The sequence below is a fragment of the Arvicanthis niloticus genome, chromosome X (assembly GCF_011762505.2).
Source record: "Arvicanthis niloticus isolate mArvNil1 chromosome X, mArvNil1.pat.X, whole genome shotgun sequence".
Taxonomy (NCBI): Eukaryota; Metazoa; Chordata; class Mammalia; order Rodentia; family Muridae; genus Arvicanthis; species Arvicanthis niloticus.
The window spans coordinates 108,937,897-108,962,184 of record NC_047679.1 but is presented as its reverse complement, the minus strand read 5'-3'; the positions used below and the strand labels follow the sequence as shown (position 1 = coordinate 108,962,184).

General features: G+C 38.2%; 1 protein-coding gene across 14 annotated transcripts in view; it reads left to right on the top strand.

Annotated features, from left to right (window-relative positions):
* The window catches only part of Enox2 (ecto-NOX disulfide-thiol exchanger 2), a 267,961-nt gene that overhangs the window by 139,735 nt on the left and 103,938 nt on the right, over positions 1–24,288 (top strand). The window lies entirely within an intron of this gene.

Below are 24,288 nucleotides of genomic sequence, written 5' to 3'. Positions count from 1 at the left end.
AGTGAGGTGCAGCAACTCATTCTGTACATGCTGGACATTCTGTAGGGTAGTATAATTGAATATAAAGTACAAAGCTGGAAATTTCATCCTGACTGGTCATCAATATGCCAGTCATTCTTTCTCCCACTGGAAATACTACCCGAACAGCCTAGCCTTCTACTTTTTTCCCAAAACTGATGGTTATGAAACTACCCTACCCACTATGCTGGAGTCAGAGAAGACCTAATAGATTCTCATAACTGTCTTTGTTGTCCAGAAGTATCAAGACTACTCCTATACATTGTTATTGTAGATTACTGGGGGTGCTGGACTCAGCACTGCCCATCAGGTGAAGATACTACCTTCCACACAGAGATGTTAGTGCAAGTCAGTGTGATTTGAATTTCTGCATCCACCTCACAGCAGTGAAGCTGCACCACTTTGCCTCTGCTAGAGTGATGCTGAATAATGCCAGCTAAAATGAAAGCTTTAAGACCTGCCATATCATAATACCCCAATTGCCAGTGTTTTACATAAAAACAATTCATTATTTCAAGAGCCCCAAAGACTTCAAACTGAATGAAAAGTTATTAAGAACAAATACTGACACAGAGGTGACAGAAGTGAAGCCATGATTCAAATCATTCCATAAGGAAATAGGAGCCGATGAGAAGGAAATGAAAACAAAACTTGAATAATGAAAAGTTTCAGTAAGGATTTGGAGATATAAACAAGAACAAAAGGATAATTTAAACAGAAAAATACAATGCTGGACAAAATAAAAGCTCTGTGAATGAGATCAATAATGGAATGGAGAAAATGGGGAACAATTACTGAACTAGAAGTTAAAATATCAGACATTATCTAACCTAAACAATAAAGAGAGCATAGTCTTATTAATAACAAATGGACCTTAAAGCACCTAAGGCACTCAAAATCTAACATTACATTTTACTAGAATCAAGGAGAGGAGTAAAAAAAATTAGAGTTGATAAAGCATTGGAAGAAATGGTGCTTGCAAACTTTCCAATTTTTCAGAATATAGACATATATGCTCAGATGAGAAATTTATAATAGGATAAACTCAAAACCACATCAACACATGCAGAAACTTCTTAAAACTAAAGACTACATGGTCAAAACTACCAGATCCCAATCTATAAAAATTGGCAAATAACACTTAACCAAAATTCAGCCCTTATGCATTAAGAGGCCCTATTCTAAAGATAAGATGATAGGCTATGAAGTAGGAGAACATTTTGAAAGGATTATTACTTAAAATATATAAAGAACAGTTTAACAGGCTGTGGGACCAGAGAGGGGCAGGGAAGAGAGAGAGAGAGAGAGAGAGTGAAAATAAAGGAGCATAGGAAAGGAGAGAAAAGGAAACAGCACATTCAATTTTAAAAATAGACACAATTCAGACATTTCTAGGAAGAGCATATGCTAATAGCAACTAATTACTTTAAAATATCTGCTCTATTAGTAACCACTAAGAACTGTAAATTAAAACCACAAGACATCACCCATAAGAATTGATGGATGTCTATGCCTATGCCTATATCTATATCTATGATCGATATCTGGCACCACATGTTGACAAATTAACTATTTGTTTAAAAAAGTAAAACCTCATTAATAGTGGTTCAGGTTGGCTCTCTCTCATGGGTTGGGTCTCAAGTTGGGCCAGACACTGCTGGCCCATTCCCTCATTTTCTACTTCATCTTTGCCTCTGCAGTTCTTGTAGGCCAGACAAATTTGAAGTTGAAGGTTTTTTGAGTTGGTTAGTATCTTTATCTCTCCACTGAGCATCCTGCCTGGCTACAGGAGGTAGCTACTTCAGCCTCCATATTTCCCACTGCTAGGAGTCTCAGCTAGAGTCATCCTAATATCCTCCCTGAAGCCTCCCTCATCCCAAGTCTCTGGTGCTTCCTATAGTTGCCCCTACCCCCTGCTGCCAATTTCCATTCACTCTCCTGACCCTTTCTCTCCAGATCTCTCTACACCTGTTTCCTCGTTTCCTCCCCCACTGACTCCCATCCCCATCCCCACCCAGTTCCTCCCCTCTGTCCACCTCATTTGACTATTTTATTTCTTCTGAGTGAGTCAAGCTTCTTTCCTGGGCCCTCCTTGTTATTTAGCTTCTTTGTGTCTGTGGATTGTAAGATGGACATCTTGTACTTTCTGGCTAATATCCACCTATAAGTGAGTATGTACCTGCATGTGCTTTGGGTCTAGGTTACATCACTCCCTGATATATTCTAGTTCCATCCATTTGCCTACAAATTTCACGATGTTCTTGGTTGGTTTTATGTATTTATTTATTTGCTTACTTACTTAATATTTACTCATTTATTTGCATTACAATGCTGCTCCCTCCTGGTCCCCCCCCTCTCAGAGACCATTCCCCCACCCTTTCCCCTTCTCCTCTAAGAGGAGTGAGCCCTCCAATGTCTCCCCACCCTGGCATATCAAGTCTCTGCAGGGCTGAGCACATCCTTTCCAACTGAGGCCAGACAGCTTTGGGAAATGGATACCACAGTCAGGCTAGAGCTTTAGGGAGAGCCTCTACTTCAATTATTGGTGGACCCATGTGGAAACTGAGCTGCATATCCGCTAAATATGTGCCAGGGGCCTTATTCCAGCTCATGTATGTTCTTTAGTTATTGACTCAGTCTCTGAGAGCTCCCAGAGGTCCAGGTTAGTTAAGTCTATTGGTCTTCTTATAGGATCTCCATCCCTTTTGGGCTCTTCAGTCCTTCCCCCAACTCTTCCAAAAGAGTCCCCAACCTCTGTTCAATGTTTGGCTGTGGGTATCTTTGTCTGTTTCAGTCAGCTGCTGGGTAGAGCATCTCAGAGGACAGTTGTGCTAGACTTCTAGCTGCTGCAAGCATGACAGAATCATTAATAGTGTAAGGGATTGAATTTTCCTCACTCAGGATGATATTCTCAAATTCTATCCATTTGCCTGCAAAACTCATGATGTCTTTGTTCTTAATGGCTGAGTAGTATTCCATTGTGTAAATGGACCACATTTTCTTTATCTATACTTCAATTGAGGGACATCTAGGTTGTTCCCAGTTTCTGCCCATTATGAATAAAGCTTCTATGAACATAGTTGAGCAAGTGTCCTTGTGGCTATCACCTCTCAGGGATTAGAGTTGTGTACATGCTTCCTTCCTTGCAAATTTATGTTCTCACACTGGAATCATTCACAATATATTTTGTATAATTATAATTTAAATGTAACTGAGCCCCCATTCTGAAAGGTAATATTAAGATAAGTGAAACAGTGGGAATTAGCCAGGACTGCTTCTAGATTGGGAACCTTTTAACTTCCTTTCTGGCCATTCAAGACACACACGTGTGCTCTTGTGTATTCATGTGAATATGCATACACAACCACACACACATCCACACACATGCACATAAAGACCACCACCAACAACAACAACAACAAAACTCAACAACAAATGACTGTTTTCTCTGCTGCTGCCTGTGAGGCCTTATTGTAGATAGTATGAGAATGGAGGAAGTGAGTGGGGTGTTTCTTGGAAGTATACATTCTGGGCAATCTTCCCCTATTCCTTGGTTATAAAGTCTTGCTTTGTTACCTGTCCTGATAGGACAAAATATATTGTGAATGGTTCCCGTGTGAGAACATAAATTTGCAAGGAAGCAAGCATGTACACAGGCACTCTAATCCTAGCAAAGTTCGGAGAGCAAGGGCAGGATAGACAGACTTACGCGTATAAGGATATTTTCAAATCTCCACAGACAATTGGATGTCCTGATTCCAAGATAAATATTAACGTAAAGAAACAAAAGTGTAATTAAGAAGAGAATTCTCATATGATTTGTGTAAATTGGCAATTTTGTCATAGAATATATTCTAATATTTAACATTTAGCATCGTGCTTCCAAAGGTAAAACTCCATTTACCATAGAGAAGTATACATTATGCTATGTGGAAATAACAGCTTTTGCCTTAATAAATACCCTTCATATTTTCACAGGTTTCATCTTTTTTAAAGATAGTCATTGTCATTAGCCCAGCCAACTTCTGAGCCTGAATTTTTATGCTATGAACTATGCTCATACTGCTGATCCACATTTCTGTTCTCTTAATCAGTCCAATATTTAGTTGATTCATTCAGAAAATGAGAAGAGCATGCTAAGAGACAATATTAACTCTGTGTGTGTATGTGTGTGCGTGAGTGTGTGTGTGAGAGAGAGAGAGAGAGAGAGTAAGAGAGAGTGTGTGTGTGTGTGTGTGTGTGTGCGTGTGTGTGTGTATGTGTGTATGTGTGTATGAGAGAGAGAGAGAGAGAGAGAGAGAGAGAGAGAGAGAGAGAGAGACTGTGTGTGTTTGCATGTTCCTGTTTGTGCAGGTGCATATGTGGATATCTGTGCCTGCAAATGGAGACCAGAGGACAACTGACAATATGATTACTTATGTGCCATCTACTTTTTGTTTTCTCTTTTTGAGACAGCATTGGTCACTGACTTTAAACTCAATAACCATGCTAGACTAGCTTGTCAGAGAGCTGTGGGAATCCTCTTGTCTACACCTCCCAGTACTGGAACTATAATTACATCCCATCATGGCCAGCATTTCTATGTATGTTCTGGTGGTAAAACTCAAGTCCTTGTGTTTGAACACCAAGCACTTTACTAACAGCTACCTCCCCAGCCATAGTGGATATGGTTTTCAACAGTGTAGATGGTCCCTGCAGGATTTACAGCAGGCTGGGGAATGATATGTAAAGAGACAGAAATGGAACTGGGTTCATCCTGATTTAGGTACCTGTGCTGAGCCAAGACTATGAGTGTCTGACCACTTCATTTAAGTTCACTTTAGTTAGCCACATTTAAACACAGCACAATTTTGGAAAAAGTTTTTTTGATAGCAATTAACTTATTGTTATTGTTGTATTCTCATGAATACAACAACACTTAAGACATGTTTATATCCTGGAGATGTCCCTTGAATGGGGGGGGGCAGGGTGTCTATGGTGATGACCCCAGCTGAGACTCCTCTAACAGTGGGATATATGGATCCTCAAGTGGCCACTTCCTTTAGCCAAGCACCACTCCCAGTAAAGAGATAAGGATAGTATCCCACCCACAAAACTTTTGACACAAACTGTGTCCTGCCTACAAGATGTGCAGGAACAAAGCCTGAGCAGAGACAGAGGGAATGGCCAACCAGTGACTGGCCCAAACTGAAACCCATCCCATGGACAAGAATCAATCCCTGACACAGGACCTAGCATAACTGTCCTCTGAGAGGGTCCACTCAGCAGCTGACTGAACCAGATGCAGAGACCCACAGCCAAACATTGGACAGAGCTTAGAGAGTCTTACAGAAGAGGTGGGGGAAGGATTGAGGGACCCAAATAGGACAGGAACTCCACAGAAAGACCAACAGAGTCAACTAACCTCGATCCTTCAGGGCTCCCAGAGACTGAATCACCAGCCAAAGAGTGAGCATAGACTGTGCCTAGGCCCCCTTCACATATGAAGCATATGTGCATCTTGGTCTTCATGTGGGTCCCCCAACAACCTGAGTGGGGGTCTGTCCCTGAATTTGTTGCCTGCCTATGAATCCCACTACTCTAACTGGGTTGCCTTGTCTGACATCAGTGGGAGAGGGTGCACCTAGTCCTGGGGGGTGTGGGGAGGTTGATACCCAGGGGGGCTCTCCCTTCTCAGAGGAGAAGATAGGAGGAAATGGCAGTAGGATCTTTATGAAGGGGTAATGGAAGGAAAAGGCCTGCTACTGGGATGTAAAGTTAATAAATAAGTAAAGATATATATATATATATATATATATATATATATATACTTTAAAAATATGTTTACATTGAAGCTCTGCACAAAATGATTATGGTTCCTCTTATAAGATAGATTCTTGTTGGCTTAGAAGCAATGCTCAAGATAAGGGTCCAGGGAGAATGACTTAGGTGAACATAATCCCTGTGGACTGACCCTAAGATACTGTGGGAGTCACTTAGGCTGTTGTAAAGTACAGATTACTTTTCTCATAAGGATGACTTTTATGACCTAGAAGTAATACTTGAGGTTTTAGGGGAAAGTCTCTGATAAAGTATATTCTGGGGGAGCCACGCTGTACAGGTAGCAAGGATTACCAGGTGTAACTTACATCCCTGCTCAGCACGCCAGTAGGAGAACAGGTTAAGCATCTCCTTCATTTGAAGGATGCCTATGTGACTAACTTTATTCGATTCTCCAGTGCTTATCTATATGCAAAAGGACATTTTTGTCCTCTGTAGAACAGTTTTCAGTCTCAATCCCATTCAGTCTGTAGCCCTTGTAAGCTGTACAGGAGAACAGCTTTGAGGATAAAACAACGTTTTGAAAGTTTAATAAATACTGTTGAAGATTTCCTCAGATAAGGAGATGATTTCATTTCAATGAGCATCCAAAGTAAAGTGCATGCCATGGTTTGCTTGTGGAGATCAGAGAACTATTGAGGGAGTTCGTTCTCTTCTTCTGTTATGTGATTCCTATGGATTAATCTCAGAATTGCCCTTTGCCCATGAGTCCAGCATTATGATAGAAAAATGGAAGTAGACAACTTCTGGGTTTTTTCTTTTGGTTTGGTTTGATTTGGTTTTGTTGTTGTTGTTTGTTTGTTTTTAATTTTGGTTTTTTTTTTTCTTTTTGTGAATTCCAGGACATGGTACCAACTACTATTACCCTTTAAGCCATCTTTCTGGCCTAACATCTCTTTTAAAAAATAACACATGTTAGCTTATCATAGTTCTAAGTCCATGGTGTGTGTGTGTGTGTGTGTGTGTGTGAGAGAGAGAGAGAGAGAGAGAGAGAGAGAGAGAGAGTAAATGTTTCCTATTTTAACCATCCAATGTTGACAACATTGGAGAAAAAAAAGTTGGAATGAAAGTTGTTCTCAAATTTACTTTTTTCACCCCATAAGAAATACATGATTCAAGAAAACAAAAAAATTTATACATATCAAATTTGCTTCACAAGTTGTTGAAAATCTGACTTTTCTTTCCATTGTAATTTTCAAGTCAGATACACTCTGAAGAAAGACAAATGAACCATGAAATTCATCTCAAATATTATCTCATGTGTCTAGACAACCACAGTCACATGGAATTCTAAAACCATAGAACCATAAAGACCTTAGCGGTACACCTTCATTCTTTACACAGGAAAACTGTATGGACAGACTTGCCCAGAGCCACAAGGCCTCTTGATTCCCACTCCAATACACAATATAGTCACATGTCTTTTACATATATGTTTTTTCTTTATATATATATATGTTTTTTCTTCTATTTTATTTTGAAATATTTGGTTGCTATGTAGTTCAGACTGGCCTTGACTAAAAATCTTCCTGATTCAGCCTCCTGAGTACTGGAATTAGAGGCTTGTGCCACCATAGAAAGGTTGCTTAGAAATATGCTTTGAGATATTTGGCTATTTTGTCACTGTTTGAACATGATAGAATGTACTTAACACTATCTAAGATGGATAAAATGTTTTGGGGTAGTATAGTCTTACACTACCACTGTTATGTGTCCTTTGTCATTGATGTAAACATTAGAAAGTAGTACATGATTACAATGACCTAACATTGGTTCAGGGTCTGCTTCTGTGCACAATAGTGTAGTGTAATGTTCTGAAAACTTTGCACAGATGTCTTATTTAACCCTCATAACAACTGCAAAAGTTTATATATTGTCATAAGCTTCAATTTGTGGAGAAAGCAACTGAGACACACAGAGATTTAATGACTCTGTTCCATAGTGTAAGTAATTATTTCTTCATTTCTGATGACTTGATGCATAAAATTATTGATGTGGATTGTCAGGCAAAAGCCTGAGATTACTCTAAATCAATATGAAAAAATTTTGATTACATGGTGTTTCACTGATGATATAAATTTTAAATATAATCTATTCAGCATCTATATTGTAAGTAACCCACCCTTTAATTCCTATTTCCCTTAGAAGAGTTTCTCAATCTTGTCTCACTTCTGGAAGCTTAGTTAAGACAAGCCCAGTGAAAGTTTTATAGTCTGTATTTTTCCACTAATGTACAGTTGAATAACCATATGTGAAACGTTAAAGTTTGTGTATATCCATGTTTTAAAGCATCCAGATGATATATTAGATTTGTAGCTATGACACCAATATACTCCATTAGATTTGGGCAAGCCAAGGATTGTCATCCCATTCTCTGAGATGCATATGTTTAGCTGTCACAGGTTAGGAAGAAATTTACAATTCAGCTGTTTTAAAACGCTAGTCATTCAGATCAGTCTCTATAGAACTTTCAAAGTAGAGTTAGAAATAGACAGACATATGGCCACAGGGAGATAGACAGACAGATATAGAAGATGGGATAGACCATATGTATAGGGTCAAGATAGGCAAACAGATAAAGATAAAAAAAGATTGGGCCAACAAGGATCTAGAGAGATAGAAGCATAGCAAGAAAGATGCAGAGATTGCCAGGAAGATAGACAGGTATAATGCCACTGAGACAGTTAAAGAAAGAAGGGTGCAGATACAGAATGATGAGAGATTGGACTGTGATTGCTAATCTTGGTTGTCAATTTGACTATACCTTAAATCAACTAAAACACAAGCTGTTTGGGCATATCTGTGAAGAATTTTCTTGAACAGATTATTTGAAACAGGAAGCCCACCTTAAATCTATGCAGGATCTTCTGTTGGCCACCTAGGTAAAAGGACACAGAAGAAAACTCACCTTTTTATCTGCTAGCCCTTACTTTATCTGGGAAGTTCATCTGTCACCTGCTGTCTCATTATTTTGCTAGTGTCAGAACCAGAATTGTCAGAATTCCAATACCAACTGAAGACCAACAGCAGTCCAGGAAGCCTTTAGGACTCTAGTGCTATATTGGGACTTCCAAGCCATGTAGCCTTATGGACAGAATAGCTACCAAATTTTTAGGCTTTCCAGTATGAGATGGCCCTTTTTGAACTGCCCAGACTACATCCTGTATTATATATATGTATATATAATATATATATTCATTCTGCCTGTTCTATTCCTTTAGAGAACCACAACTAACATGGGATACCACAAGGCACAGACAATCGGGAGTAGTCCAAAATGCAAGGACCTGAAATAGAGATAAATGAGTGCAATTGGAAAGAGGCACAGAGACTCCAATAGCTCAAAATCTATAGAAAGACCTAAGTGATAGAAACTGGGGGAGGATAAAGAAACAATGGGAAGAAGAGGAGATAGAGTGGAGGAAGAAAAGGAGCAAGTGAGCTACTTACTCTCACTTGAAGAGGCAGGTTTTCAAATGTGAAGCAGAGAACACAAGAACACAGACTGAGTAATGAAAAGAAGCAATAGTCTGAGTGTCAGAGGATATACACAGAGCCAGGACACAAACAGAAACTGCAGCGAACCTGCGGTGGCACAGCCCTTAAGGCGCCTGCCTGCAGAGGGCGTGGGTCTCTCTTGTGTGCATGTTCGAATCCCGCCCATGTCCTCCACTTCTGGTCCTTACCTAGGACAAGTAAGGAAGAGGAAGGAGAAAGGGTAGGAGACAGAGAGGGAAGTAGGGAGAGAAAATGAGGAACAAGTAAGGAAGAAGAAGGAGAAAGGGTAGGAGACAGAGAGGGAAGTAGGGAGAGAAAATGAGGAAGTATCTCGAGAATCATGAAGTACATAACAGAGGCTCGAAATTGAGGGATATACTTGAAAGAGACAGAAAGAAGACAGAACAGAAGAGACATTGAAAAAAAGATTACCAAAAAAGGTAACATGGAGAAGGTTGAGCAGATAAGGAGTTAAGACAGAACTCAGGAATAAGTGAACTGAGAAAGATGGAGGAAGAGACTGAAGAGAAGACTAGAATGGGAATAGAGGTCAAGAAAACACATGAAGGAGAGAAGACAACAAGATGAGGTGGTATGTAAGTTGAATTGGGAATAGCCCTATGTGTGTATTCTAAGGGTCTCGAATCTGAGAAATCACAAGAGACTCTTAGAGCTCAAGACTCCAGTAATGTAGGCAACTGGGCAGGAAATCTACAAAGAAAAATATAGTATCTCATTAAAGGAATCTCTTAGCCTATCTGTTTAGTATGCTTTAAGGTAGATCCTTAAAGCTGTGCTTTCTTAGCTAGGTAATTGAGGTAATTTTAGGTTTTCTACTCAGTGCACAGATTGCATGCACTTAACCTCTGTGACAAAACATGAACTAAGGACTTGAGACATTTTGGAAAAAAAGAATGCATTTAAATGATTAATAAGAACATGAAGACATGCTCAGTGTCATTGATTAGCAAAATGCTAATGATTTGAGGTATTACTTTATTATACTTACTACAGTGGCTACAGTCTAAAACACAACTCAGCTGTTCTGAAGGATATAGAAAAAAAATACTGCTAAATTTCTAATAGAAAATGTTTTAGTCATTTGTAAAACAGTTTGATGCTTCCTTTAAAAATGGTCTTAGAATTGCCACATGACTTAGTAATTCTACTCCTGTGTATCTAACCAAAAAAATGAAAACAGGTTCTCAGACAAGTAAATATGAATGTATGTTTACAAATGCTCTATTGTCAATAACCAGAAGATTGGAAACAGACCTAATGCCTGTCAATGGATGAACAGATGATAAAGTTATATATCCATTCAATGTATATTATCTGGCCATAAAAAGAAATGAAATATTGACGCATGCTACATGACAAACAAACCTTATAAAACATAATTCTAAGTTATATAGCAGCCAGATACACAATAGCATATTCTATATTATTTCATTTATATGAAATAGCCAGAATCAGTAAATCCCTAGGAAAAGAAGATTGGTGGTTGCCAGTAGTTGGGAACAGGAAGGGAGGAACAACTGCTTAGTGAGGGTAGGTATTCCCTTGAGAGTGATAAAAATATTCCAGGACTAGTGAGAGATGATGGCTGCACAACCTTGGGAATGTACAAAATACCACTGAATTGACCACTTTAAACTGCCCCGTTTTATGCATGTGAACTAGAGGAGGACATGATCAAAACAGAGGAGGACAGACCACAAGGAGAAATTGATGGGCAAACTAGGAAGCTGACAGGGAAACAAGGGAAAACAGAAAACCAAGCACACTGGCATTGAGATCTACTGAGGAGAAATGCAGAGGGAGAGATCAATTATATAATAAATGGAGAGTCCCGGTCCCTTCCTCAATTTAAGTCTTGCCACCACTACCACTACAACTACCCTTGCTTGTTGAGCTCTGGGTGAGGGACAGAGGGAAGTATTTTAGCACTGTACATGGATCATGAAGATATTTAAGGGAAAGTGAAGTCTGACAAATTTGTTCAGATCATGCTGGGCAAACACTGAGTATGAATGTCTTTGTTGTTTGGAAATAGTCCAGAGCCCATGTGCTATTTTGTAGGAGAGTGCTTGTCCTATGTCAATCCTATGAGTCTTTGTCCCTTGTCAGTACTGTAAGGCTTCGTTGTTTTGGTTTCTAAGTAAACACTTTGGAAATCTCTCAGAAGTCTATTGTTTGTAGATTTCCCATCATGCTCTCTCCTTCCCTAGAGGAAAACCCTTTGTTTCTTTGATAAAGCAAACTTACTGGTTTTCTTTTTTATAGTCTTCTACTTTGTGTCTTATTTTCATAGTTTGGAATTCATATAGCTCTCAGGCAAGGGTTTCTATGATGTTTCTATTTAATATTCAGCTGTAGCACAGAGGAGTTTACCATTGTTTTCATTTTTTTTTATAAATAAAAATCTGGGGAAATATCTCTTCTTGTAGGCACATTGCCTTGATGTTGTCAAGGGACTGCTACTTTTAAAGAATTATGTGTGGAACCTAATATTTGCCACTCCTTACTATACAAAAATATGTAAATAAATTAAACTGTGACTCCATAGGTTCCTCAAGTGATCAGAGCTTAAGTGGTTGTCGGCAGCCCAGCTCCTGCCCAGGAATAAAATCTTCAAATGTGGGAAATTTGTTATTTGTCCTCAGGGAGGTAGAAAATGAGAGTGAGTCTCCAGTCTTTGGATTTGGAAGGGCAGGGTCTTCTGTTCTGCCAAGTTCTCCAATGTGCTTTATAGAGATTGTTCCCATCCTTAAAAGGGCGGGGCAGTAACATCAGTACCCCCAGAGCATCACGAACCTCACATTCTCTAGAAAAACTCACAGCCTGTCAAGAATCAAGTGAGGGGAAAATAAGAGAAGCTAGTAAGAATTCTATCCGCACCTGCATAAAGAAAGCAATCTGCTTCCTGCCTCTTTATGGAATTATCCTTATAACTAGAGAGTTAGAAGAGTATCCAGCCTAAAAGTGTCACCAGTAACTGAAGAAATGAAAGAAGCAGAAAATTCATTTAATAAATTGTATAAACTAGAAAATCAGGAAGGAACACAAAACTGAAAACTGAATTCCGCTTCTGTGTAGCCTGTGTTACACTAGGCCCATGTCTAGCCTCTCTGTGAAGAGATAACACCACTTACAAATGGTTGTAGAGAAATAAGGGAGACAATGTCATGACATAATTTCTGATGCATGACTAGGATTAACATGTCACTTTTTATTATCTAAGAAAGAAGTGACTTGGAGTTATGGCCTCTTGCTTGCTGGTCCAATTGTCCTTGAAAACCAAGATGTGCTGACTGGGTAGCAATGCTGCCTTTGAAGCGCAGACCTCCTATGCCCTTCCTTGTTGTTTTTCTTAATTTGCATAACTTTGGGAGAAACAAGAGCCTAATGAGCATTTTCCTCAAACCACAAAACTCCACATTTGCTACTAATCTTTGTTATTGTCTGCAGGCCTTCAATGGTAGTGGCAGCCTGAGCTACAATCTGAATTGCCCACAGGCCTCTGCATGTTGAATAAACACATCTGTCCAGAGACACCAAAGACCCCAAATTCCATCCTTAGTAATGCTGAAAATCTGGTATGCAGTGCTGCAAGTCTTTATTTCTGTAGCTCACATGGACTGAAGAACTTTTGTCTACTGGTTGAGCCTAATTACTGTGTGCAAAACCTTGCTCAGCAAAGCAGCTCTTTGAAAAGCCCTATTTTTAAGGGGCACAATGCCCATACTTCAAGCCTGCTTTGTGCTTGAAAACAGGTCTTCTGCACACAGTATCTTGAGCCACCTGAGAAATAACACTCCAGAGTCAATCCAGGGATGTAGTGATCATCAATTCTCCACAAAAAGCAGAAGGCTCTGAGGCTCCTTTTATCTACTCTGATAATTAGAAAGTTGAACTGGGGAATTAAAGTCTGAAAATAAGTTGAATCTATTGGTATTGAAAAGGTCTTAAGCTGAATAATTGATCCTGACTTATTTTTTTTTCATTCAGTTACTTTTATTTGAAAGGCCATTGCCTCCATAAAGAGGATTATGGGAAATCAAAGTTTTTATTTAGTGCTAATTTCCATCTTAAGTATATAGAAAAAAGACAAAGTTGCCTCCTGTCTTCTAGGAGAATGCTAAAACCTCATTCAACATCCATTGGCTTCATTTGCAGGTCTTTTTAAAGTGACAATTAGTGTATTTTTCATGACTTGATCCCCTGTCTCCCCATGCAAACCAGGAGTCTCAAATTACCCTTCCACCTCAACTTAAAATTTCTGTTTGATGGTTCTAGCTGCCATCATAAAACAACCTGAATTGATTCTATGTATGTTCCAGGCCTCTTTATCACATTTCAGTTAATATCTCAGAGTTGGAAATAAACAGATAATCCTCATTGCCTATTTTCATTGTTTACAGCCTATGCTATACTCTTAATAGCATGTTTGTGTGTGTTTGCGTTTATATAGACAGACAGATATACTTACATATATCTCTATAAAAATCTAGAACCCACAAATGAGACAAGGCATGTAATATTTATGTTTCTAACTCTAGCTTATATTACTTAATTTTCATCATCTCCAGTTAGATCCTTAAATGGTATAACTGTAAATGATATAATTTTGTTCTTTATGGCTGAACAGAACTTTATTGTATATATATACTTTTTCTCTCCTGATTCATTTGCTGATAGATACCTAGGTTGATCCATAAGTTGACTATTCCAAATAGTACTTTCATTATGTTTTTGGAATGTTAATTTAATTCCTTCACTAATATTAGCTTTCTGGGCTCCAGATATTTTCTCATCTTTAATTTGCACATGGCTGTTCTCTTACACTGAAGATAGGAGAAGATCATTTTTGCATCCCTATTTCTGGCTATCAGTAGCTACTAGATATAGATACAACCATTCTACTTGGTTTAAGGCTAGAGATAGACCAAAATGTAATCATCTTTCTCATGCTTCCTTGATTAGATACTAGATTCACTTCCACAGTCCTCATCATGGGATATAGAGTTGCTTTGTGCTTAGAGACTAGCTTGATTGTTTGATCTTTCTCTTTTAGAAGGTAGTTTGAGAGTGGAAAGTGATGTTGAAAGGAAATAGAGATCTCTAGTCAATATCAAGTTGGAGATGAGTGCAATGATATTTAGAAAGTGGTGTCAATTAAGGCTTCTTCTAAACAAATAGAACTGTTTTCCATCTACTATATCACTACCCTCCTACTTAAAACCAGGAGAATATTAGCCCAAGCATTAAAGAAAGCACAAAGTAAGGTCCAAATATAAGGGAGTGTGAGGATGTTAAGTTTATGTCAGTGTATTTGTCAGGGAAGCAGTGACACAGCAATACCCCAGAGAAATGAAGCCATGCTGGGCAACAAATGTGACCCAAGTTCATGATTTTAAAATTGTTCTTCAAGTGACCTATCTGGATTAGACAAATGGTGAGCATATGCAGTGGTTTCTTACACCATCATTGCCTTTCATTAACAGGAACTTTAAGAATAATGTGAACATTGTGAAAATGTACTGGCCATTTATCCAGCATTCAAATTATCATAGAAGCAATTTCTGTTTGCACTATCCATAGATTTTCAGAAATGAGAACTTGTGATCTCTTTGATTGAAAGGCTACGTGTCAGGCTGTGGAAGGGTATCTTGGTTCTTGGGTGGGCATGGGCCTGGAACCCAGAGACTTCAAGGAAGAAACGGCAGGTGTTCTGCCACACCCCCAGAATTCAGGGTCCTGACATGTGGTCTAATCTCAATTTAACCTACCTAGTTCAGTCACATAGGATACAGCCCCTCCCAAAGGGCACAAGTAGAGGGTTAGAGGGTGTGACTACTGGCCTCAGCCTCAAGAGATTTACATACTAATGAGATACCTGAAGGCCAGAGGGCATAGCCAATTAAGCATTCTTCCCCAGCCCCTCTCCTCTTTCTACCACCCTATTTAACTCAGGTCTGCCCTGAGTTTGGGGGGGGGTTGAGGGGAGAAGGGGGTGTGTGTGCACCCAGACCACCTCCATTCACAATGAACAATAAACTCTTGGAAACCCACGGACTCCCTCATGTCTATTGGGGCCTGGATTGTGACCATCATGGAGGACGTCCCTAAGACCCAGCCACCGGACCACTGTGGCATTTTTCCCACAGCTATGTAATTCATCACAGGCTATGGAGAAGAAATGTCGTGTTCTTACCAACAATTTAATATTGCAAGTGGCTTACCAAAACTTTCCTGGAAGTATTTAGTACTTCATTATCAAGTTTTGTCTTTTCTTCTTTCAATTCTTTTTTTTTTTCATTGTTTACTTCCTTTTAAAATATGTTTAATTATTTTAGAATTTCACACAATGTATTTTGATTACATTCAATCCCTTCTCCAAACCCTTTCAGATCCACCCTTTGTCCCTCCCAACTTCTTGTACATACTGTCACAACCACCATGTATGTGTTTCTAATGTGAAGCTGCCCTGTTGTGTCCAATTGTGTTTAATGGTTAAATACTTTAGTCATCCACTGCTTTTGTTTCTTATAACACCTCTTTCACCACTCCTTTCTCAGTAGACCATGAGCCTTATGTATGATACAGATGTCTTTTTTCTATGATTCTCTGCATATTGGCCCATTGAGCACCTATGTTGATTGCCGTCTACTACAAGAAGTTTCTCTGAGGAAGACTGAGAGATACACCAATCAATGAATATAGCTATAAGTCATCAGGATTCATTTTAATACTGTGTTCATTTAGTAGCATATTTAGTCTATAACCTATTTATCCACGGGTTCTTGATCAAGATAATGGTACCATAGATAATGGAAATGGAATCTATCCCATGTAAAAAGATTTTAAATCCAATCATAAAAGTATTTGGTTATTCATATAATATTCATGCCACTATTGTACAAGTGGGCATATATTGTTAGGACAGTTTATTTATGTAATTCATAGTGTTCATAAGTAGGTAAGCTTGATGATTACTTTTCTCTTTCAGTTATCCTATAATGGGCGGACAAGACCCCTACTAGATATAACATGATAGCAAGTAATCCTCCAGTACCAGGATTAAGTTACTGTTTTTTATTTTGGTTTGGTTAGCCATTGTGGTTCCATAGACCCAAAAAATGCATTCCAGGCAATTGCTGTTGCTCTCTGTCACCCTCTGGAACCTGGTAGTAAGACCCTGTTACTGAAGACACTGTAATAAAGCATGGAGAAATCAAGCTGGTACTGACATGACTAATCTCCTTAGCTAGCTTTCATAGCTTTTCTTTAAATTCTTAACCAAGAGCCAGGAAGAAGGTAGAGTGAACATGACCATTAATAACAGAACTATTCTTCCAGCAGATCTTAGACTGCTCAAAAAGTTCATGTCAGTGCTTTACTACACTCACTAGAGGTACACTTCATCTGAGAGCTCACCCATATGGACAAAGCTAGAACTACTTCCTTCTCCATCCAAATCTTCCTAAATAACTATTGCAGTGTTCTACACATGGTGAGCAAATGATTGGTGATATCACATCAATTATTTGGTCTCATCTCTTGACAATTTCAAATCTTGATTGTGAAAACAACGGAAGACCTAGTTCTCTGCCTTCCTCATGCAGTATTTCTTCAAGAATATTTTTGGTGCTACAGTTGTGCCTATAAAAGAGGCCAGGAATCTCCAATTTTATCACTATATATGCTAAAAAGGTTAGGCTTTTCATTAGAATTATTAATTTTTAGAGAGTTGAAAACATAGCTTAGCAGCTAAGAGAATGCTGGTATGTCTCAACTTTGTGAGCTTTGATCAGTTACTTCTATTTTGAGTATGATTCCAGAACTGTATATGGAAATAGCATCTTTGTACTGAACTTCTAAATTTCTTGCAAGGATTAGATGTAGTAATGAACTTCAATATTGTAGCATAGTGGACACAAAGTAGGAATTAATTGTAAATTAATTATATCTATTATTTGTAAGTTATTGTGTCTATATGCCTTAAAAAGCAGAATCATCATTCTGTTATTCAACCATTAAGATGAAGTCACTTTGAAATTTACATTTTCTAAACTTTTCTTGACTGATGCATATAATTTCTGATCCATATAAACAACATACATACCATTTTATACCTTCTCATTAATACGTTATTGCTAGGATTCAAAATTATTTTTAGGTTTCAAATAGCCAGAAGATATCCTCATCTATCTTTTCTATCCTTGACATATATATGATTTTTAAATTTTTTGTGCATGTTTGCATATGCTTGCATATGCTCAGATATGGAACAACAATTAAGAGTTAAAAAGTCTGTCTTTGGAGCATCTTCACTGAACACTGTTTCATCTTATAAAGTTAAAAACAAGAAAAAAAGATGTAGTATGTCTTATATTAACGGGAGTCATGACTGACTCATCTAATTCTACTTTATCATCACCTCACTATAAAATTCCTTATGGCACATTTGGGTCAGATATTCATCTAGCATGTGTCCAAGTATTTCATGTAACTTTAAGACCACTATTGCAATAAACTACTCTCATCTCCACTACCCTTATGTAATTCTTGTGGGGATCGCATGAGCTGCTATATGAACAGTGGACCATAGTTCTCACCATTTGGTAAACATGCACTATATTCAATCTATTATACTTATCATTCAGTGGTTGTGCTTCTATAATTATTAGAAATCTTTTTTCTTATACTGTGCTAAATAGTTTTATATCAACTTGACAAATTGGGGGAGAGGGAACCTCTGTTGAGTCAAATGCCTCCACTGAATTGGCCTATGGGCAAGCATATGGAATGTATTCTTGATTTATGATTGATGTGAGAGAGCCCAGCTCACTTTGGATAATGCCACCCCTGGGCTGGTGGATTTTGGTGCTATATGAAAGCAGAATGAACAGGCTGTGAAGGAAGAGCAAGCCAGTAACCATTGTTCCTCCATGGCCTCTGCTTCAGTTCCTACCAATAGATCACTGCCCTGTTTGAATCCCTGCCCTGAATTCCTTCAATGATGGACTGTTAATTGGAAGTATAAGCAAAAATATACCCCTACCTGTCCAAGTTGCTTTTACTCACAGTATTTTATCAGAGAAATATAAACCTTAACAAAAGCATATACTTAACCGTAAACTCCTAGGTCCAAGCTTCATAATATAAAATATATCACAACAAGTCTAATCTTTTTTGTTTAACCTAATGGTCCTTGAAATACATAAAACTCCCACAAACTCATATTTTCTCCCACAGAAGCTAAATATTCTGTTAACTTAAATGGCCCACATATAGGGGTTTCGGGGGGGGGGGGAATGGGGAAGAAGATAACATTTGAAATGTAAATAAAGTATCCAATAAAAAATTTAAAAAAATATTTCCATATAAAAAAGAAATAGTTTTTAAACACTTCTCCCCAATTATTTTTCTGTAGTATGTTCATGTTGCTCTTTTTGGTATCTTCCACAATAGAATCCAGTAGCCAGGAGCAGAAAACAATGGTTCTTCTCAGGCTCTGGGGTTTACTTATTTATCCATTCTTATCTCCTTGTACAAAGCTCAAGTCCAAGTGGATAAAGGGACTTTACATAAAACCAGATACACTGAAAATAACAGAAGACGTGGGGAAGAGCCTCGAATACCTGGGCACAGGGGAAAAGTTCTTGAACAGGACACCAATGGCTTATGCTCTAAGATCAAGAATAGACAAATGAGATGGCATCTGAAATGTAAATAAAATATCCAATAAAAAATAAAAAAAAAGAAACTGTAGATGAAGACTGTGATGTAAATGGGTCTGTGATACAGAAGTTAGATTTTTGAGCTGAGTATATCACAAATACATTTGTTTTAATCTAAAAAATACAACTTTGAAGAAATAATGATTTTTATCCAACTTTACCAGATATGTATTGATTTTCTTTAAAACATTAAAGATAAATGTTTCATCTGAAAAAAAAAAAAAAGAATTGACAAATGGGACCTCATAAAATTGCAAAGCTTCTGTGTAAAGCAAAGGACACTGTCAATAGGACAAAACAGCAACCAACAGATTGGGAAAAGATCATTACCAATCCTACATCCGATAGAGGGCTAATATCCAAGATATACAAAGAACTCAAGAAATTAGACACCAGACAACCAAATAACCCTATTAAAAAATGGGGTAGAGAGCAAAACAAAGAATCCTCAACTGAGGAAATTCAAATGGCCAAAAAGCACCTAAAGGAATGTTCAACATCCTTAGTCATCAGGGAAATGCAAATTAAAACAACCCTGAGATTCCTCCTCACACCAGTCAGAATGGCTAAGATATAAAACTCAGGTGATAGCAGATGCTGGTGAGGATGTGGAGAAAGAGGAACACTGCTCCATTGTTGGTGGCATTGCAAGATGGTACAACCACTCTAGAAATCAGTCTGGCGGTTCCTCAGAAAATTGAACATAGCATTACCTGAGGATCCAACTATACCACTCCTGGGCATATACCCAGAAGCTGCTCCAACATATAACAAGGACATATGCTTCATTGTGTTCATAGCAGCCTTATTTATAATAGCCAGAAGCTGGAAAGAACTCAGATGTCCTTCAACAGAAGAATGGATACAGAAAATGTGGTACATTTACACAATGGAGTATTAACTCAGCTATTAAAAACAATTAATTCATGGAATTCTTAGGTTAATGGATGGAACTAGAAAATATCATTCTGAGTGAGGTAACTCAATCACAAAATAACACACATGATATGCACTCACTGATAAGTGGATATTAGCCCAAAAGCTTGAAATAGCCAAGATACAACTCATAGACCACATGAAGCTCATAAAAAAGGAAGACCAAAGTGTGGGCGCTTAGGTCCTTCTTAGAAGGAGTAACAAAATACTCAAGGGAGCAAATATGCAGACAAAGTGTGGGACAGAAACTGAAGGAGGGGCCGTCTGGAGACCATTCTACCTGGGTATCCATCCCATGTGCAGTCACCAAAGGTAGACATTAATGTGGATGTCAGGACATACATGCTGACAAGAGCCTGATATAGCTGTCTCCTTAGATGTCTGCCAGAGCCTGATATATACAAAGGCAGATGCTTACAGCTAACCACTGAACTGATCATGGGATTCCCAATGGAGGAGTTAGAAGACTGAAGGAGTTGAAGGGGTTTGTGGCCCCAGGAGAGCAACAATACCAACCAACCAGAGCTCCCAGGATCTAAACCACCAGCCTGGGAGCACATAGGAAGGGACCCATGGCTCCAGCTGTATATGTAGGGGAGGGTGACCTTGTTGGACATAGGTGGGAGAGGAGGTCCTTAGTCCCATGAAGGCTGGAGACGGAGTGTGGGAGTGTGGGGGAATTCAAGGGTGGGGAGGTGGGCATGGGTGTGTGGGTGGGGGCACACCTTCATAGAAGCAGGAAGGGGAATGGGATTGGGGGTTCCTGGGTGGTGGAAAATGGGGAAAGGGGATAACATCTGAAATGTAAATAAAATATCCAATACAAAATATTATAAAAAGAAGGTACATGGTATACTTTATTTATACCCTGAGCCATAAACCATAAGCATTTAGATCAATCAATTACTTAAAATATGATAATTTTATACTGATATTGAACTTCATATCCTTGTGTTTTCTTCATTTCTAAGCCTTGTTATGGTGTGTCAATTCAAAATAAAGATGTGAAGATGATGTAGACTTCTAATATTATATATTTCCTTAGAGTTGAATTTACAAGAATCCAATTTTTAATAAACTTTTTATATCTGAAATTAAAAAAATATTCCCATAATAAAAAAGAATCTTTTTAAACGATTCTCAGGCTCTGGGGTTTACTAATTTATGGGTTTGTTTGTTTGTTCATTTTTCTTATTTTTTTAAAGCTCAAGAATGGTGTTAGTAGAGTTTAAGAAGATAAAAACAGATCAAACAAGCTGCAAATCTCAGCAACTACCCAAAGGAGGCAAATGGGAAAGAGAAAGAGGAAAAGCCATGTTATTTCAGTTAAGCCAGGATGGAGGTCAGCCTCATGGCCCGGTGATAAACATTAGAGAAGGAGTGAAAAAGCCCAAAGTATCAGAGCAAGCGTGGTTAGGCTCTGGCCACCATCTGAAAGCACTTAGTGGTTTTATTAATACAGCTCAAGTTGAACCTGATTTTAAAAGCTGTTTCATTATGCTGGCTCCTATTAACTTTGCCAACTAAACTACCTATGTCCATATAATACAAGCTACAATAATGTCATATTTTCTTCATTTCATTCTCATGTTATCTGTATTATTTTTCATTTTCATAGTTTCAGGCCCATTAGTTCAGCCATTCTGCCTCATAAAAATAGAGATACAATAATAAACCAGAAAGTCACAGAATTCGCTGACTTCTTGCTCAGAATATTTTTAGCATGTCATTAGTCCATGTGCTGGTTTTCCCTATCACCTTAGCTTCCCTCTGATATTCAAGAAAAACAGGTAACCAACCTGATTGCATGTGGACTGATCCTCTTTGTTTTTCATAAACTCCAACCTCTGCTGAGTTCTGCTGTATCTTCAGGAGAAAGTATATTCTTGTGTAGTTTGTCAAGGCCGTGTAGAGTAATTGTTAGAAGTATAGTATGTTTTTTTAAAAGCCTCATATTTATTGGAAAGCACAGTTGGCTTTAAGTCCTGACATTGCCATTGACTAGTTGTATAGCTTAAAGGTAAGTTATTTACAGCCTCTCTATGCTCTACTTCTCCTGACCTTTTAAAACTAAATCGTCTATGTACGCACAGTAGTGTTGAAATGATAATAAATAATGGTAATAATTATTATTGAAACTCAGTATCATTAAAGAAGTTTACCCCCATTGTTGTCTTATCTACTGTTATGCTAAGTCCACTTTTAATACTGTCATCCAAATAAAGCCATACATTAAAATACCAAGCATGACATGGGAAGTAGAGAGCACTATAGCATCTATTGGCGACAACCTGCAAAGTTGCTGTCAGTCCATACATTCACTGTTTGAACACAGCTTTTAATGAAGAATCTGAGTAGTGACGTTATATGATTTGCATTGCTCCATCTTTTAATATAAAAGAACTGTGAAAGCGTTACTGCAAAGCTGCTAATTTAGTGTCCTTTCAAAGAGTAACAATTAAAAGAAACCATCTTTACTTAAGATACATGCTCTTACATTGATTTCACTGGTCATCATTTACTTTCCTAAGTGCTTGTATATCATCTCTCTAATAAGCCATTCTTGAAGTAGTGACAGCCATCAAGCTCAGCAGTTTTAGAACTTAAATTTCCCATCCACTTGAAAAAAGAAAGAGATGGAGACCCAAGAAAGTTGTTACATGTGATTATAACCAATGATTTTCCAACCTTCCTTTAATTCAAAATCAAGACCCTGGGCAAAGGACAGTTGTGTATAATGGCTGTTTAGATTTTTAAAAAAGAAAAAAATACATTTCATTTACTCTAGATTTTTTTCTTTTATTAAACATAGACATTTTTCTCACATAATATGTGCTGATGTTGGTTTTATCTCCTCTACTCCTTCCAGCTCCTCCCCACGCTCCCTCCCATCCAGATCCACCCCCTTTCTGTCTCCCATTAGCAAAGAAGCAGGCTTCTCTTTTCCTCCTATTAGATTGCCTTCTCCTTGTTTACTGGATCTTGTTTTTTCCCAGTTGGCTGTCATCTCTTAAAAGCCTGATCTTTTCTGAAGAAGAAATAAAAGAGGAATAGATATGGGGGAAAAAGAGGTGGGAGTGGGGAGAAGCTGGGAGAAGTGGAGGAAGAGGAAAATGTGATCAGGATGAGAGAAGTATGAGAGAAGAATCTATTTTCAATAAAAAGAATACTCAGAGTTCTAAGGGATAAAAAAATTAACACAAATCATTGCTAATGATTATAAGATAAAACAAAAAAATAAAATAATAAGATAAAACAACTAACACATTGTAATTGGGCCAAATAGAAGATAAAAGATAAAAGGGGAAGACGAACTTGTTCCCACACTCAGGAATCCCATAAAAACACTAAACTGAAATTTATAATATACACACAAAGTATCTATAGGGTAAAAAGAAAGAAGAAAACATAAATAAAATAAGGTGATTTAAAAAAGAAAGAAAGCGCTCTGACAGTATTATGAGACAAGAAATCTTCAAAGATGTCATTGAGTTCATTTTCTGTTGGCCATCTACTGCTGGCCATGCAGCCTACCCTTAGAGGAAACTAATTTTTTATTTGCAAGTGGTTATCAATTGGAGATTGTTTCTTGGTTAGGGATGTTGAGGAGGGGAAGTATCCACTTCTCCTTTCAGCCCTAAGTTCCCAAGTGGTTCAGAACAGTACAGGTCCTGTGCATGCAGCCTCAGTCTCTGTGAGTTCACATGTGTGTCAATCTTGTTGATTTAAATGGCCTTGGGTTTTTTGGGGGGCGGGGTGTGTGGCTCTTACATTTTACCCAACATCTGATTTAGGTTTGAGTGTTTTGCAGTAGGTCTCTGTATTCATTCCCATCTGTTGCAGGAGGAAGCGTCTCTATTGATGAATGAACAAGGCATTGATCTATGAGTATATCAGAATGTAATTAGAAGTCATTTTATTACTTTGTTTGGGAGGTTATTTTCTGTTTGTTTGTTTGTTTGTTTGTTTGTTTTCTAGAACAGTAAGTAGTATTTGGTTTAGCCCTAGGTTCCTGGGCTATCTAGTCTCAGGTTCTTGGTCACCTGAGTAGACTTGGGCATGAGTTCTAGCTTGTGAAGTGGGCCTTAACTCGAACCAGATGTCTTAGTCAATGTTCCATTACATCTGAAGAGACACCATTGACCATGTCAGCTCTTACAGAGGAAAGCATTTAATTGGGATTCACTTTACAGATTCAGAGGTTTAGCCTGTTGTTATGGCAGGAAGCATGGTGACATGCAGGCATATATGATACTGGAGAAGGAACTGT